At 36.1% G+C, this 19,176-nt stretch overlaps 1 protein-coding gene across 9 annotated transcripts in view; it reads right to left on the bottom strand.

Annotated features, from left to right (window-relative positions):
• Positions 1-732: 732 nt before the first annotated feature.
• The window catches only part of LOC131435136 (uncharacterized), a 252,550-nt gene continuing 234,106 nt past the window's right edge, over positions 733-19,176 (bottom strand). For 8 of the 9 annotated variants that reach the window (XR_009230449.1, XM_058602702.1, XM_058602701.1 and 5 more), the window contains one exon: positions 733-2,507. The gene's annotated coding sequence lies outside the window, so the exon portion shown is untranslated. Of the gene's footprint in view, positions 2,508-9,294; positions 17,967-19,176 lie in introns of all 9 variants that reach the window. The other variant, XR_009230450.1, reaches the window with a different exon arrangement.

Here is a 19,176-nt window from a genome sequence, read left to right as displayed (position 1 = left end):
TCATCTGTCTACACACTGTCATCGTCGTCATCATCGCAGCATAAAATGCGGGGTGGCATGCTTTGAAGGCGGCGGTGGGATTGGGATGGAAAATGGACAGCAAGCCGATAAAACCGCGGGAAAACCCTTAAGCGGCAGCTAGTAGATTCTGACCCAGTGAAGTGAAGACAGCAGCAGCGTGTCACCCGCCAAAAGTGACAATCCGTTTCTTTGAACCACAGTCCAAATCGATCCCAAAAGGGATCTCCGTAGTTATCCGTGTCGAAGATCCGCACGAACGTTTGTTTCGATCACGGTAATCGAGTGGGGCAAGTGCGGTAGGATCGTTTTTTTATTCCCCGGTGTTACTAAAAATAGTGCTAGCACGACGTGAGTGCATTCCCGGTCAGTGAAGGGCAAGAAAAATTGTGTTTGGCAGGCGTTGAGGACGCCACCGTAGTGAAAAACCGGGGAAAGCCCAAAGACCAATAAGTTAAATGTCCCACTCGATCATACGTCAGACACTCGCGATCGGTTAATAGTGCACAGTAACACTCACTGGGTCTTCCTCACGTGAAACGGAGGCCTCCGATAGAGATAGGCCGAGTTGCTGCTTCATCTGGAGACGAGTTGCTGTTCCACCGCCCCGAAGTCCGTGCCACCCCGTCCGTCGTCGTCCGCAGAGTCCACCAAGTCGACCAACGATCATCACGGCCGCAACGGAGAGCTGAGCTACGAAGTTCTTCAAATAAACTTGCGCAAGTAAAAATTAGTGAATAGATACAATATAGTGTTTAAAAAAAGTTAAAATTGTACGGACTTTCTTTTTATAGAAGCTGTGTCGTCCATTTTGTTTAGTTTTTTTTGTGTAATTCTGTTTCCGCCGAATAAACGATTTACTCAGTGACCATAGGTTGGGAAGAAAAGTCCGCCCTAAAAATAGTGAAGTGAAGATTCTCCAGGAGACCAACAAGATAAACGACCCTGAACTGGTGGTCCGGTGCTGAAAAGCAGCCACCAGTAGTGTGATACAAAACGATACGTAACAAGAATATCCTCTATGAATATTCGAGCAAATCATTTTTTTAGTACACTGACAAAGATGTTATCAGTACCGTTACTCTTTTTCTTATCCAAATTTTGTATCAAGAGGATCACTTCATTGATAGATGAAGGACATAAAAATATGGATAAACAAACACGACAAACATTACTTATGGGACAAAAAGATGAGTTTATAGGAATAGCTTTAGCTAATTGATTACCGATATTTGAAAAAAAATTATTGATAATCTCCAAAGCTTCGTTAATGTCATTAATTTTGTTGCTCCTACCGATCAAGTTTATCTTATCCTTTTTTAAGTCCGAACGTATATACAAGATTTGTCCAAAATTTCGATTGAGGTGCGTTCGTAAGAAGATTTGGATAATACTTTTTTTTATTCGCCTTTATTGGAATCGATATGTGGTAGCATTTGTTTGAGATGCTGATTGTGGGAGTTTGCCTTAACACGTTGGATATAATAACTTTTTATTTTTACTGGTGTTCATAAATCGATGGTCATCCATGGGTAACGATTACGAATACCGTAAGGTGACTGTTTTTGTTATTATTCTTGTATGTTGTTTGAATAGAGAATTATATACTAATACTATAGATAGAAGAACTGCTTCAGTGTACTTAATGACAGCAATACTAATAACAAAATTTGAAAAAATGTGATTCAACTGACGATAGTTTTTAATTCGTTAACGTCACAGGTTCCTTATCAACTAGTATTCTGAATGCCAAGATTTAAGAGTGGTCACTTAACTCATTAAGTGTTGCATTGCTACGAGTCCGATTATCTTCTTCAAGTTTACATAAAATGTGGTCAAGTACATTTTTCTCTAATTGGTCTTGTAGTGAAACAATTTGTACACGAAAAATTAAGAAATTAGTTCACCACAGACTTGAAACCGGAGCATACTAAGTCGCGCGCGAATACTACCATTACTGAAATTTTTACTAACAAATATCCTTCTCCCATGACACTTGTGGAGTGCGCAGTAGTATTTTGCCTCTATCAACGAAAATGTATGACCAACACCCCTTCCCATTCCTTAGGCGATCTACGTTCGGGACTGGCCACGTTCCGGTACTGATCAATGAGTTCTGTGGTTACCAGAAGAAGGATGATTTGCTAGTCTCAGGTGTGATCATTTAGAAATTCTCTGTACAATTTCAGCTAATCTCGATAATGGAGTAGCAACCAGAGGTGGTTGCTCAAGCTCAAGCCTAATACGTTTTTTTAAAGATCTTGGAAATATTCAGATATCCATATTTCTTCAACGTAATATAATTTTACAAATCTGCTTTCGTTAACCTATACAGAAATTATACAGTTTTCTTCAATTTAACTTTATTACACATCGTTTAATATATACTTAACAACCAGGTTAGAGATAGAGATAAGAGATTTTGATGACCAACTCTCGAATTAGAACTATCTGCGTTTGGGCTATGTTTCTGGAAGGTTTCATCGTTTCTGTAACAAGAAAGAATAAAAAAATTAATCATAAAGCCTTACGGACTATGTAAATAATGGGTGTAGCCGGGTTTGCATATAAAAACTGCCCCCAAACAGAAATAAAATTGATATAAGCTGTTTGAAAGGGTTTGTATTGGAGACTATTTTCCCAAAATTTTAACCCTTTTATCTGCCATATTTGTGGAGTTAGGGTGGTTCTTCTATTTTTCATTTTATTTAAATTTCTCAAAAACCTCTTTAACAAATAAATTGAAAAAAATCAGGAATATTTTTAAAAATTATGGGAAACCTTTCTGATTTTTTTCAGAATTTATCAAAATGTATTTCAAATGAAAAAAAATGTTCAAAATTTTCGAATTTTTATTATATTATTTTATTTATTTTGATACCACTATAGATTTTACATCAAAAATAAATCTTTTATGAGTACATGACCTCTCATTTTTTCAGATTTTCAAAAAATGTGAACGAGTATAACATCAAACTTAAAAAAATCAATGGGAACACCTCGCGTTTCCATCAAATTAACATTAAATGGAGACGCGTGGTATTTAATTCTAAAATCATATATCCCATGCCATTAGAACTAAATACCATGCGTTTCCATCTACAACATGAGTTTAGGGTTTAAGAAAGAATTTTATTATTCCTATAGTTATTCACATACGCCTGTACGTCTATTTCTGTTTAGCTAGTAACGAAGTAGGGAAACAGTTCGTTTGAACGCATTAGTGAACATGTTGCCAGCGGACAGTTGTATTTTATAAGAAAGGACCAGTGAACATGAATCAGAACTAATGAATTGACAAATATTCAAGTTTTAATATTCGTTTTGAAGTTTTTATTTATGAACAGATAGGTCACTTTACTTTATTTTTTACATTTACTGTATTCAAATCCAGTGTTGGTGATTGCCGGAAATTTCACAGAAGCTGCTATATTGCTATCTATATTGTATACAACATTTTCAATCCGATAGAAGATGCTACAAGAACTCGAGTCTCTCAATGCATGAACCGCGAGAGAATTTTTCTACATTCCTTCGCTCCACTTCATACTCTGAGTATTTCACGGCCCTCTAAAAAAAATACAGTCTGATAATGATCGTTGCTGTGCGGAATTTCCCAAGAGAGAATCGCAAGTTGACAATTATCGCAGAAAATCGAGTCGATGATTCAACTTGATGATTCTCATATTAGGTTGCAATATTTCAAAACCCTTGTGTGGAGCATTCACATACATTTTCATAGACACAACTTATACAAAGATTATATGCATATAGTTAGAATAAGCGGCAATAGTGAAATGATTCTATCGCAATTATCAACTGCCTGTATAGAATCGGATCGCGAAACGAGAATAAGCGACCGTTTGTTGCTTCATAGAAGATCCCCACAGCGGCGTGCTAACCTTTGATTCTCAGAAATGTCATCGAGAGAAATTCGCTCTCGCACTGGTGTCGATTCTATTTTAAATGAGCCATGCCGGGTTTTTGTTGTTGCGATGATTTCCAACTCTTTTTGATGGCACTGATTCAATCGTGGAAGAGTTGCGAGCGAGCGTTCTATGATACGATAAAAGCCATCCTTGTTCAAATCAAATGAATCAACAAATACACTGTAGTCAATTTAAATTTCACTTTTTAGCTATATATAGCAGAAATTCTGAAGATTTTTAAAATTATAGTTCTTTTACAGAAAAAATATTCCAAGACACCAAGCAAAATTCGAAACCAAGTGAAATCTAAAAACTATCAGTTTTAGGGTAAACTGTTCGTCAACGTCCTGTATAACATGGTATGAATAGCCAAGTTTCCTGATATTGCTCATACGTACAGCTTAAATTGGACAGCTTCGATTGATTGGGCATGTCATCAGGATAACGGACGGCAAACATTTGAAAATGGTTCTTAAATGTGATTCGGCAGGCTCAAGAAAAAGAGAAGCATAGCGAGCAAGGTGGATCGATCAAATGGAGGGTGACGAACGCAGTATCCGAATCTTGAATGGCTGGCAAAGAGTGCTCATAGTCTGATCTGTATGGAAACGACTTCTAGATACAGAATAAACGGGCTTGAGCAGATACCTGATAGCAAGGGATTTCGCTTGGATTTAGATTCTTGCTGACTTCACACATGGTCATGGTGTCAGGTGAATACTTTTGATGGCAAAAGAACTATATTTTAATATTCCTCAGAGATTTCACCAAGTGTTTAAAATTAATTACTTTATACTTACACTTACTTGTATTTGTATACAATAAATGTTAGAAAAATTACTTATCAGTACAGTATATTATAAACTAAACATTAGTCAATTCATTAGTTCGGATTCCCTCACTGGTCGTTCCTTATGAACTACAACCGTCCGCTGGCACACATGTTCATTAATGCATTCCCTACATCATTGCTTGGTAAATTGAGCCAGGCGTGCGGGCGTGTGTAAATAACAAAAGGAATGAAATTTTTTTATCGTTTTATTTTTTTTTAAATCTCAAAAAAATACAGCACAATGAACTCAAAAATGTTTTTTTTTTATATAAAATCAAGATTGGTACAAAAATTCTAAGTGCAAATAATTAAAATTTGAAAAATTTTTTCACTTGAAATACATTTTGAAAATTTTGAAAAAAAATCAGAAAAATTTCCCATAATTTCTAAAATATACCTGATTTTTTTCAATTTATTTGCTAAAGAGGATTTGGAAAAAATTAAATAATATGAAAATCAGAAGAACCACCCTCCACAAATATGACATTTTGGGAAAATCATTTGCAATACAAACCCTTTCAAACAGCTTATTTATTTATATTCATATTTTATGAAATTTTCAATAAAATGTATAAAACTAATAAGCTATTTCATAATTGTTAGCAGTTAATCGGTTGGTTCAAAAAAATATTCATGAGTAAATTCAATAGTAAATGACGAAATACTCCACGCATGTCCAAACGACATGATCAATATCGCGATAACCTTCGCCACAAGCACAATAATTAGTCTCGGAAGGTACAATTCGAAGGTAATGTGCATCTAACGTATAGTGATTGGATATGAGTCTGGACGTCACACGAATGAAATCCCTACTCACATCCAGCTCCCTGAACTATGCTTTTGACGATGTTTTAGGAATAATTGAGTGCACCCAACGACCCATGAAGCTTGCCAGCTGACAAGTGTTCCTTAGCGAGACGCGCTATAGAATTTTTTTTTTTTTTTTTTTTTTTTTTTTTTTTTTTTATTTGCCCACCACACTCCCCCACACCAAAGAGCTTCAATTTGTGAAGCACCCTGGTAGTGGACGCAAACTAATCTCAGCTCAAAAAAAAAAAAAATAATAATCTGGCAAAAATACTACTAAAAGAAAGTCTTACGTTACAATACGCTGAGATGTTTGTATTTTCATGATGTGCAATTAAACTAATTAATTAATATTGCGGAATCCCAGTGGAATTGGTTTCCTTTTAAGGGATCCACAATGATGCAGGCTAACTAAAAAAAAAATATACAAGAATGAATTACTGTTGACAGTTTGTAAAACAAGGAAGAAATTAAGGAACTACATTAATTAAATATCTCGTTCAGTCTATGCTTAAAATGATACTTCAGTCTAGCCCCGAATAAGGCACGGCTGGATGTTCTTTGAATGTCAAGTGGAAGTGCGTTATATTTTATTGGACCAACAAAAAGAATCCTTCTTTGACCAATGTTTGTGACTGCTCGAACGCGAAGCAGGTTGTTACTACGACGTGTAGTTCGAGAGTGAGTTAAAGTTGGAAACTGTAAATTATGGTGAGTTGATGTGTTGTGTAGTATATCATGAACGAACAGTAATGTTTGAACATCACATAAGTATGCCAGAGGTAAGATGTTATGGGTATTATCGGAGTATAACAATAAGCTTGAAAACAGTAGGGGTTTATTGAAGATGATTTTGAGACACCTGTTTTGTAGAGTTTGAATTTTTTTTAGATGAGAGCCAGCGGCGCGACCCCACACCGACACCAAATAAGTGAGCTGTGAATGGATGTAAGCAAAATAAAAGTTTAGAAGTGCACGCTTAGGAACATATGACTTGACCCTCCACAAAATACCGCAGTAGGAAGCCACATGTTTTTCAATAGATTTAATATGGTGAATCCAGGTTAACGTGGGGTCAAAATATACACCCAAATATTTGAAACAGTCCACATTTTCAATAATATAATGTCCCAATTTAGGATGACGATGGATTGGTATTATTTTCCTTATGGACCGGAAAATCATATATTTAGTTTTTATAAGATTTAAGGATAATAAATTTGCACTAAAATATTGATCTAAAATACCTAAATCGCTCTCCATTGAGTTTATAATAGCATTGATGTCATTGTTAGGATAAAATAGAGCTGTGTCGTCGGCAAATAACCGCGGAGTCCCTGTGAGTTGCAGGTTACCTATATCATTAATATACAAAAGAAATAATAGTGGTCCTATATTGCTACCCTGTGGCACTCCAATGTTTATAGCAGCAAGATTGCTACAGTCGCCCTCGATGGACACGAATTGTTTTCTGTTTGTCAAGTAGCTACTGATAATAGAGTTCGCGATGCCCCTGATGCCGTAGCACTGAAGTTTGTCCAAGAGAATAGTGTGATCCAAAGTGTCAAAGGCTTTTTTGAGATCTAAAAATAAGGCACCAATCATGTTTTTTTGGTCAATCTCGCTCATTATATTGTCTACTAATTCTATGATAGCGGTATTTGTGCTAGAACCTTGTCTAAAGCCATACTGAAATTTATAAAGGACACTATGTTTGTTTAAAAATTCGAGGAGTCTATTTACCAATAGTTTTTCAAAGATTTTGTTGAAGACAGACAGAGTCGATATAGGACGATAATTATTACAATCATAACGATCACCAGACTTGTAAACGGGAATAACTTTAGCCACTTTGAGGCAGTCAGGGTAATAGCCAGTCTGAACAATTACATTGAAGCATTGAGAGAGAATTCTAGAAAATATAACAGGGTTACTTTTTAGCACACTTGCAGAGATGTTGTCGGGGCCACTGCTCTTTCTATTGTCCAAATTTTGTATCAGTAGAATGACTTCGTTAGAAGATGACGGACGTAGAAATATAGAGTCACTAACACGACGAACATTATCTGTGGGACAAACAGTTGGGTTTATACGAATATTATCAGCTAATTCTTTGCCGACATTAGAGAAAAATTTGTTGAATATCTCACAAACTTCAGAGTTTACATTAATTTTGTTACCATTGTGAATCAAATTTATCTTGTCACTTTTTTTTGTTATTCCGAATGTATTTTTGAGATTTCTCCAGAATTTTGAATGAGGTGTCTTTGTAAGAAGGTTTTCATAATATGCTTTCTTGCTATTCCTTTTCATGATATCGACCTTTTTAGATATATGTAGTAGCATTTGTTTAAGGTGTTGGTCTTGTGGGTTTGCTTTAACACGATGGAGATAATTACGTTTTATTTTTACCAGTGTCCATAGACCCAAATTCATCCATGGACAATGAGAGCCTTTCATTTTAACTGTTTTTGTAATTATTCTCGTATGTTTTTCAAGTAGGGAGTTATACACATGCACTATATTTTGTAGAACAGTTTCAACGTTGTCTATGACATCAATGCTATTAATGAAATTGAAGAACTCTTGATTCAATTGACGATTGTTAACAATTTTTTTCGTTAAGGTCATTGGTTCCCTCTCAACAAATAATTTGAAGGTCGTTAAGATTAGAGAGTGGTCACTTAACTCATTATATATTGTGTCGTTACGAATCCGGTTAGTGTCATCAAGTTTGCATAGAATATGATCAAGTATGTTGTCGCTAATTGGTCTGGTTGTAAAACAATTTGTACACGAAAAGTCATAGGATTCTAGCAAAGCCGTATATCTCGTCACAATGTTGTTATTGACGAGATTTATTGGAACATTTATATCACCTACAATAAAACACGTGTGCTTCGGTTGGACAGAACGCATCAAGCTTTCTAAATAGACGGAAAATTCATTGAAGTCAAAACTAGGGGGACGATACACACCATGAATGTCATAATAATGTCCGTTAAAACATAATTCGATATTTAGATGATGAAATCCATCGAATGTATAATTTTTTATTAGTCTATGCTTGATATTTTGTTTGACATATATTGCTAAGCCTCCACTGGAATTATCTCTACAAGAAAAGAATGATTTATAATGCGGTATTTCGTAGAGGGAACAATTATCATTCTTCAGCCAGGTTTCTCCGATTACTATGATATCTATAGAAGTTTTAAAATTTTCAAGGTCCATTAAGATTTCGTCAAATTTGGAAAGATTGTTAATACCCCTCACATTCCACTGCAGAATCTTAAGTGTATGTTTGTCATCACTGCTGTAGTTATCTTTGAACCTATAAATACTATCGTGAAAGTAATTTGTCGTCGTATTATCCATTTATAAAAAAGAAGACAAAACAACAAAAATTACGATATGAAGAGAAAATAAAATTATAAATATGAAAATGAAATTTTAAAAATAAAAACAAAAAACAGAAACATAAAAATCATACTGCAGGAATTCGTTGTAAGCTGTCGACCGCTCATAAATTTCACCCTCAATAGCTCAACGTTTGGCTAAAATATCGACTCTTTCTTGGCCTGGAATGGAACAATGAGTTGGGACCCAGACTATTAGGATTTGATAATTATTATTCAATATGTTTCGTGATTCGTGATCCATTCGTGTAAAACAGTTTCTCAGAGTGAATATGCCTGAACTTACTTGAACTTGAAAGTATTTTTGGGATTTCCATCGAGCGGTGATCAGGGATTCCACGCACTTCGCGCTGCATGGATGTGTCGAAAAATAAAGTTGAGTCAGTGACATATAGGAGGCTGACACGGATAGGAATATATCTTAAAGGGTCGATGTCCTGTGACATACGGTTATAATATACTGTCATGAATCTTGTTTGAGATTGCAGCTCGACTAGCCTTTCGAAGTTATTAATAACCAGGGGATAAAGTTTCTCACATTTTATTAGCAGTCGTGATGAAAGCTCCCAAAAGCGATCTTTCAATGGAAGAACTCTCGCCAGAACTGTATGCAGCCTAAGACAATTCGCAAACAACAATACTGAATTCGGTCTAATTTGACAAAATGGAAGTTTGCAGCGGAACGAAAGCAAACGCATTCATATTCCATCACTGAAAGTATCTGTCTGATATAATTTTAGTAGATCTTTCGAATGCGCACCCCAACAAGAAAGATCCTGTTATTGTTCGAAGAAAATTTACTCTTTGTTGGCATTTTGTTATCAGATACCTAATGGGTCCTCCCAACGTGCATTTGGAATCAAACCACACCGAGGTATTTGAAAGTCAAAACCTGCGCGATAATTCTTCCCATTATATGACGCTAAAGCTGCGAGGGATAATACTTTTTGAAAAGACGACCAGCTCTGTTTTCTACGCAGAAAATTCGACACACAGATGAACAGCCAAACGGACAAGTTATCTAAATTATAGAGGAGCGGAATGAGGTATGAGCCTTGCGGGAGAGCAATGTAGCTAATTCTGAATGTTACCGCCATGTGAAAAATACATGCGCTTCTCTGACAAAAAGTTGGGCAAATAATTATTTATAACCGCTGGAAGCCCATGTTGGTTGAGCTTGTCTGAAAGAACATCAATGGAAACTGAATCAAATGCTCCTTTAATGTCCAAAACTACAGATGCCACATGTTGTTTTTGAGCGTTGGTAATTTGGATGTCAGACGATAGCAATGCCAGACAATCATTCGTTTCTTTATTTCTTCGGAAGCCAAACTGAGTATCTGGCAACAAGCCAATAATTTTCTGATACAGGACAACATGGCAATGGGTCTATATTGATTGGAAGCTGGTTTCCCCGGTTTTTGAATGGCGATAACTTTCACTTGCTTTCAGTCGGCTGGAACAATATTTTGCTCAAGACAACTTGTTGAACAATTCCAAAAAGCGTCTTTTTGCGAGGTCGGCAGATTCTTCACCAAGTTGAATTTAATTATGTCCAAATCAGGAGCGTTATTGTTACAAGACAAGAGTGCCATAGAAAATTCAATCATTGTAAAGGGGCTATCAATGGAATCATTGTTTGGATGAGAGTCCCGAAGGAGCAGAATCTGGGCAAACTTTCCTAGCAAAAGATATTTTAATCCATCGGTTTCTTACAAAAAGGATATTTGTTCATCCATCGGTTCCTTACTAGAAAGAGTATGATTCTATTGTATAAAACAGTCATTTCACCACACATTGACTTTTCCCAACCATTCTGTTTCTTGCTAATAACATACAAATCTTGAGATTACAGCAACTGCAAAATAAAACCATGCGATTAATTCCAAAATGTAGTAGATATACTTCCTCAGATTTTTTACTGAACGCATACAATAGATTTCAGTGAAACAGAGAATTTACTACTTAACCATGGTATTCATATTCAAAATCTGGCATGCTCTATTTTTCTCAATTCGATGTCAAGACAGATAAAACGCGCAACGACATTGGTGAAGTTCAAAAAGTTATGTATTTCACACATAAAGGCCGTTTTGTAAGTAAATATCTAGATAGTTCAACTTTTTCAAATTTTTACGTATTACGACGAATTTATTTTTTATTTGTTTATATAAATATATATATATTATTGTGAGAAGTATTGAGTTAGTGTGTTTGGTAGGACGATGATGGATTTTTAGTTTGTTCGAGAGTTAAAAATAATAAGCAGTCTACAAACGTTTGAAAATGTAATTTTGTGGTAAGTCGTTCTTTTGCAGAAGAATCTATACCTGCTAGATTAATCAGATCGTTTTCTTTGTTTACTGGATAAGATATGGGCTAAAATATTAATTATCATTTAGATAACTCGTTCTTCTCACACCTTTGTAGAGGTATGAGGTGGGATCAAAATCATCATCATCTCACTCTCATTGCTTACGTTACGATTCCTCATTCGTCTGGCCTTGTTCCAAACAGTGTTCATTGAGGTTTCTCTTGACAAACCTCCGACAAAATGTCTCCAATAGCTACAATTCTTGGCATGAAGTATGCTCTTGTATTTGGTTTCTAGTGTTAGGAATTTTTCAAAGTTCCGAGGAGTTCCTCCTCTCCTTTTAAGACACGTCCTGCAAGCCATTTCTTGGACCAAGAAATCGTTTGGTTTGGGCTTGTTCTGTGGCCTCCACATTCGAACAAACGAGAAAGTCATATTCTTCAAGTAAGGGGAGCTCTTCCATTGAGTTTAAGATACTTGAGATAATAGATGCCCTAAACAAATTGGATCTAAAAGTGCCAGACCTGATGGGATTCCACCCATATTTATGAAAAAATTAGCATTAGATGTTGCAACTTTGTTCTGGCTTTTTAATAATTCGCTTCAGTCTGGAGTTTTTCCAGATACGTGGAAAAACTCTTTCCTTATACAAATTTTCAAAAATGGGGAAAAAGCAGACATATGCATTTATCGGGGGATTGCCATTATTTCAGCATTCCGAAGCTCTCGACATATACGTTGGACTGCTGAATGAGCCCTCATGATAGGATCGGGTAAGTGATGAAAACATTTTAATTCGTTGGTATGGTAAGATTCACTCGACATACAAATTAGAAAATTCAAAACTAACTTCAATCAGAATGCCATTTTGACTGTGATGAATAACAAGTATCAGTGAACTACCGGTAAATACCTGAAGATCACCATCTGTTGCATTTGGCACAATAGGCGATGCTGAATAAGGAACGATAAGATTTGTATTGCGCTAAATTAGGTAATTGTTTTACCAATCTTTTAATCAATTTCAGTTTCATACCAAGAAAAAAAATTGTTCAATATTTTGTAATTAAAAATTCTCAGCGAATCGGAGAAATAATTCAAACAAATTATGAGAGATAAAAGTTCGGCTGGAGCATTTGCAAATTAACTGCGATAAGACCTTCCATTAGAGGCTGTTGGTTAGCCAAATTTTTATTTTCCGCAATTTACACTACTATTCGTAGTTTTTTTGCTTACATTTCTCATGTCTCTTATATATAGTAATCAAGGTTATAGTAACTGTTATTCAAAATCAACAACTTATCAACCTGTGTTGCCAGTTAAATTTTTTGTTCAAGAGAATTCATTTTGACATTACCAATTACTGAGGGGTAGTTAAATTTGCGATACAGTATTGAATAGTAAGGTCGTGTCGTCGGTTTAAATGTCGTCTATTCTCAATTCTAAGGAGAACTGTTTCGTTAATATTTCAAAGGACAGGGTTGATATCGTTTTCTGATATACTAACTCTTTTTCTGCCTTTCTCTATAGAAAGGTATTCGAACTGGTGAGTCGAATCGAACGGAGCTTCGGAGATCCATAGTGTTATATACCATTTGACGCAGTTCGACGAGAATAATATGACATTTTGGGAAAATCATTTGCAATACAAACCCTTTCAAACAGCTTATTTATTTATATTCATATTTTATGAAATTATCAATAAAATGTATAAAACTAATAAGCTATTTCATAATTGTTAGCAGTTAATCGGTTGGTTCAAAAAAATATTCATGAGTAAATTCAATAGTAAATGACGAAATACTCCACGCATGTCCAAACGACATGATCAATATCGCGATAACCTTCGCCACAAGCACAATAATTAGTCTCGGAAGGTACAATTCGAAGGTAATGTGCATCTAACGTATAGTGATTGGATATGAGTCTGGTCGTCACACGAATGAAATCCCTACTCACATCCAGCTCCCTGAACTATGCTTTTGACGATGTTTTAGGAAAAATTGAGTGCACCCAACGACCCATGAAGCTTGCCAGCTGACAAGTGTTCCTTAGCGAGACGCGCTATAGAATTCGTTGTAAGCTATCGACCGCTCATAAATTTCACCCTCAATAGCTCAACGTTTGGCTAAAATATCGACTCTTTCTTGGCCTGGAATGGAACAATGAGTTGGGACCCAGACTATTAGGATTTGATAATTATTATTCAATATGTTTCGTGATTCGTGATCCATTCGTGTAAAACAGTTTCTCAGAGTGAATATGCCTGAACTTACTTGAACTTGAAAGTATTTTTGGGATTTCCATCGAGCGGTGATCAGGGATTCCACGCACTTCGCGCTGCATGGATGTGTCGAAAAATAAAGTTGAGTCAGTGACATATAGGAGGCTGACACGGATAGGAATATATCTTAAAGGGTCGATGTCCTGTGACATACGGTTATAATATACTGTCATGAATCTTGTTTGAGATTGCAGCTCGACTAGCCTTTCGAAGTTATTAATAACCAGGGGATAAAGTTTCTCACATTTTATTAGCAGTCGTGATGAAAGCTCCCAAAAGCGATCTTTCAATGGAAGAACTCTCGCCAGAACTGTATGCAGCCTAAGACAATTCGCAAACAACAATACTGAATTCGGTCTAATTTGACAAAATGGAAGTTTGCAGCGGAACGAAAGCAAACGCATTCATATTCCATCACTGAAAGTATCTGTCTGATATAATTTTAGTAGATCTTTCGAATGCGCACCCCAACAAGAAAGATCCTGTTATTGTTCGAAGAAAATTTACTCTTTGTTGGCATTTTGTTATCAGATACCTAATGGGTCCTCCCAACGTGCATTTGGAATCAAACCACACCGAGGTATTTGAAAGTCAAAACCTGCGCGATAATTCTTCCCATTATATGACGCTAAAGCTGCGAGGGATAATACTTTTTGAAAAGACGACCAGCTCTGTTTTCTACGCAGAAAATTCGACACACAGATGAACAGCCAAACGGACAAGTTATCTAAATTATAGAGGAGCGGAATGAGGTATGAGCCTTGCGGGAGAGCAATGTAGCTAATTCTGAATGTTACCGCCATGTGAAAAATACATGCGCTTCTCTGACAAAAAGTTGGGCAAATAATTATTTATAACCGCTGGAAGCCCATGTTGGTTGAGCTTGTCTGAAAGAACATCAATGGAAACTGAATCAAATGCTCCTTTAATGTCCAAAACTACAGATGCCACATGTTGTTTTTGAGCGTTGGTAATTTGGATGTCAGACGATAGCAATGCCAGACAATCATTCGTTTCTTTATTTCTTCGGAAGCCAAACTGAGTATCTGGCAACAAGCCAATAATTTTCTGATACAGGACAACATGGCAATGGGTCTATATTGATTGGAAGCTGGTTTCCCCGGTTTTTGAATGGCGATAACTTTCACTTGCTTTCAGTCGGCTGGAACAATATTTTGCTCAAGACAACTTGTTGAACAATTCCAAAAAGCGTCTTTTTGCGAGGTCGGCAGATTCTTCACCAAGTTGAATTTAATTATGTCCAAATCAGGAGCGTTATTGTTACAAGACAAGAGTGCCATAGAAAATTCAATCATTGTAAAGGGGCTATCAATGGAATCATTGTTTGGATGAGAGTCCCGAAGGAGCAGAATCTGGGCAAACTTTCCTAGCAAAAGATATTTTAATCCATCGGTTTCTTACAAAAAGGATATTTGTTCATCCATCGGTTCCTTACTAGAAAGAGTATGATTCTATTGTATAAAACAGTCATTTCACCACACATTGACTTTTCCCAACCATTCTGTTTCTTGCTAATAACATACAAATCTTGAGATTACAGCAACTGCAAAATAAAACCATGCGATTAATTCCAAAATGTAGTAGATATACTTCCTCAGATTTTTTACTGAACGCATACAATAGATTTCAGTGAAACAGAGAATTTACTACTTAACCATGGTATTCATATTCAAAATCTGGCATGCTCTATTTTTCTCAATTCGATGTCAAGACAGATAAAACGCGCAACGACATTGGTGAAGTTCAAAAAGTTATGTATTTCACACATAAAGGCCGTTTTGTAAGTAAATATCTAGATAGTTCAACTTTTTCAAATTTTTACGTATTACGACGAATTTATTTTTTATTTGTTTATATAAATATATATATATTATTGTGAGAAGTATTGAGTTAGTGTGTTTGGTAGGACGATGATGGATTTTTAGTTTGTTCGAGAGTTAAAAATAATAAGCAGTCTACAAACGTTTGAAAATGTAATTTTGTGGTAAGTCGTTCTTTTGCAGAAGAATCTATACCTGCTAGATTAATCAGATCGTTTTCTTTGTTTACTGGATAAGATATGGGCTAAAATATTAATTATCATTTAGATAACTCGTTCTTCTCACACCTTTGTAGAGGTATGAGGTGGGATCAAAATCATCATCATCTCACTCTCATTGCTTACGTTACGATTCCTCATTCGTCTGGCCTTGTTCCAAACAGTGTTCATTGAGGTTTCTCTTGACAAACCTCCGACAAAATGTCTCCAATAGCTACAATTCTTGGCATGAAGTATGCTCTTGTATTTGGTTTCTAGTGTTAGGAATTTTTCAAAGTTCCGAGGAGTTCCTCCTCTCCTTTTAAGACACGTCCTGCAAGCCATTTCTTGGACCAAGAAATCGTTTGGTTTGGGCTTGTTCTGTGGCCTCCACATTCGAACAAACGAGAAAGTCATATTCTTCAAGTAAGGGGAGCTCTTCCATTGAGTTTAAGATACTTGAGATAATAGATGCCCTAAACAAATTGGATCTAAAAGTGCCAGACCTGATGGGATTCCACCCATATTTATGAAAAAATTAGCATTAGATGTTGCAACTTTGTTCTGGCTTTTTAATAATTCGCTTCAGTCTGGAGTTTTTCCAGATACGTGGAAAAACTCTTTCCTTATACAAATTTTCAAAAATGGGGAAAAAGCAGACATATGCATTTATCGGGGGATTGCCATTATTTCAGCATTCCGAAGCTCTCGACATATACGTTGGACTGCTGAATGAGCCCTCATGATAGGATCGGGTAAGTGATGAAAACATTTTAATTCGTTGGTATGGTAAGATTCACTCGACATACAAATTAGAAAATTCAAAACTAACTTCAATCAGAATGCCATTTTGACTGTGATGAATAACAAGTATCAGTGAACTACCGGTAAATACCTGAAGATCACCATCTGTTGCATTTGGCACAATAGGCGATGCTGAATAAGGAACGATAAGATTTGTATTGCGCTAAATTAGGTAATTGTTTTACCAATCTTTTAATCAATTTCAGTTTCATACCAAGAAAAAAAATTGTTCAATATTTTGTAATTAAAAATTCTCAGCGAATCGGAGAAATAATTCAAACAAATTATGAGAGATAAAAGTTCGGCTGGAGCATTTGCAAATTAACTGCGATAAGACCTTCCATTAGAGGCTGTTGGTTAGCCAAATTTTTATTTTCCGCAATTTACACTACTATTCGTAGTTTTTTTGCTTACATTTCTCATGTCTCTTATATATAGTAATCAAGGTTATAGTAACTGTTATTCAAAATCAACAACTTATCAACCTGTGTTGCCAGTTAAATTTTTTGTTCAAGAGAATTCATTTTGACATTACCAATTACTGAGGGGTAGTTAAATTTGCGATACAGTATTGAATAGTAAGGTCGTGTCGTCGGTTTAAATGTCGTCTATTCTCAATTCTAAGGAGAACTGTTTCGTTAATATTTCAAAGGACAGGGTTGATATCGTTTTCTGATATACTAACTCTTTTTCTGCCTTTCTCTATAGAAAGGTATTCGAACTGGTGAGTCGAATCGAACGGAGCTTCGGAGATCCATAGTGTTATATACCATTTGACGCAGTTCGACGAGAATAATATGACATTTTGGGAAAATCATTTGCAATACAAACCCTTTCAAACAGCTTATTTATTTATATTCATATTTTATGAAATTATCAATAAAATGTATAAAACTAATAAGCTATTTCATAATTGTTAGCAGTTAATCGGTTGGTTCAAAAAAATATTCATGAGTAAATTCAATAGTAAATGACGAAATACTCCACGCATGTCCAAACGACATGATCAATATCGCGATAACCTTCGCCACAAGCACAATAATTAGTCTCGGAAGGTACAATTCGAAGGTAATGTGCATCTAACGTATAGTGATTGGATATGAGTCTGGTCGTCACACGAATGAAATCCCTACTCACATCCAGCTCCCTGAACTATGCTTTTGACGATGTTTTAGGAAAAATTGAGTGCACCCAACGACCCATGAAGCTTGCCAGCTGACAAGTGTTCCTTAGCGAGACGTGCTATAGAATTCGTTGTAAGCTATCGACCGCTCATAAATTTCACCCTCAATAGCTCAACGTTTGGCTAAAATATCGACTCTTTCTTGGCCTGGAATGGAACAATGAGTTGGGACCCAGACTATTAGGATTTGATAATTATTATTCAATATGTTTCGTGATTCGTGATCCATTCGTGTAAAACAGTTTCTCAGAGTGAATATGCCTGAACTTACTTGAACTTGAAAGTATTTTTGGGATTTCCATCGAGCGGTGATCAGGGATTCCACGCACTTCGCGCTGCATGGATGTGTCGAAAAATAAAGTTGAGTCAGTGACATATAGGAGGCTGACACGGATAGGAATATATCTTAAAGGGTCGATGTCCTGTGACATACGGTTATAATATACTGTCATGAATCTTGTTTGAGATTGCAGCTCGACTAGCCTTTCGAAGTTATTAATAACCAGGGGATAAAGTTTCTCACATTTTATTAGCAGTCGTGATGAAAGCTCCCAAAAGCGATCTTTCAATGGAAGAACTCTCGCCAGAACTGTATGCAGCCTAAGACAATTCGCAAACAACAATACTGAATTCGGTCTAATTTGACAAAATGGAAGTTTGCAGCGGAACGAAAGCAAACGCATTCATATTCCATCACTGAAAGTATCTGTCTGATATAATTTTAGTAGATCTTTCGAATGCGCACCCCAACAAGAAAGATCCTGTTATTGTTCGAAGAAAATTTACTCTTTGTTGGCATTTTGTTATCAGATACCTAATGGGTCCTCCCAACGTGCATTTGGAATCAAACCACACCGAGGTATTTGAAAGTCAAAACCTGCGCGATAATTCTTCCCATTATATGACGCTAAAGCTGCGAGGGATAATACTTTTTGAAAAGACGACCAGCTCTGTTTTCTACGCAGAAAATTCGACACACAGATGAACAGCCAAACGGACAAGTTATCTAAATTATAGAGGAGCGGAATGAGGTATGAGCCTTGCGGGAGAGCAATGTAGCTAATTCTGAATGTTACCGCCATGTGAAAAATACATGCGCTTCTCTGACAAAAAGTTGGGCAAATAATTATTTATAACCGCTGGAAGCCCATGTTGGTTGAGCTTGTCTGAAAGAACATCAATGGAAACTGAATCAAATGCTCCTTTAATGTCCAAAACTACAGATGCCACATGTTGTTTTTGAGCGTTGGTAATTTGGATGTCAGACGATAGCAATGCCAGACAATCATTCGTTTCTTTATTTCTTCGGAAGCCAAACTGAGTATCTGGCAACAAGCCAATAATTTTCTGATACAGGACAACATGGCAATGGGTCTATATTGATTGGAAGCTGGTTTCCCCGGTTTTTGAATGGCGATAACTTTCACTTGCTTTCAGTCGGCTGGAACAATATTTTGCTCAAGACAACTTGTTGAACAATTCCAAAAAGCGTCTTTTTGCGAGGTCGGCAGATTCTTCACCAAGTTGAATTTAATTATGTCCAAA

This window comes from Malaya genurostris, chromosome 3 (assembly GCF_030247185.1).
Source record: "Malaya genurostris strain Urasoe2022 chromosome 3, Malgen_1.1, whole genome shotgun sequence".
NCBI lineage: Eukaryota > Metazoa > Arthropoda > Insecta > Diptera > Culicidae > Malaya > Malaya genurostris.
The sequence above is the reverse complement of the archived record's forward strand: the minus strand, read 5'-3'. Positions and strand labels throughout refer to the sequence as shown.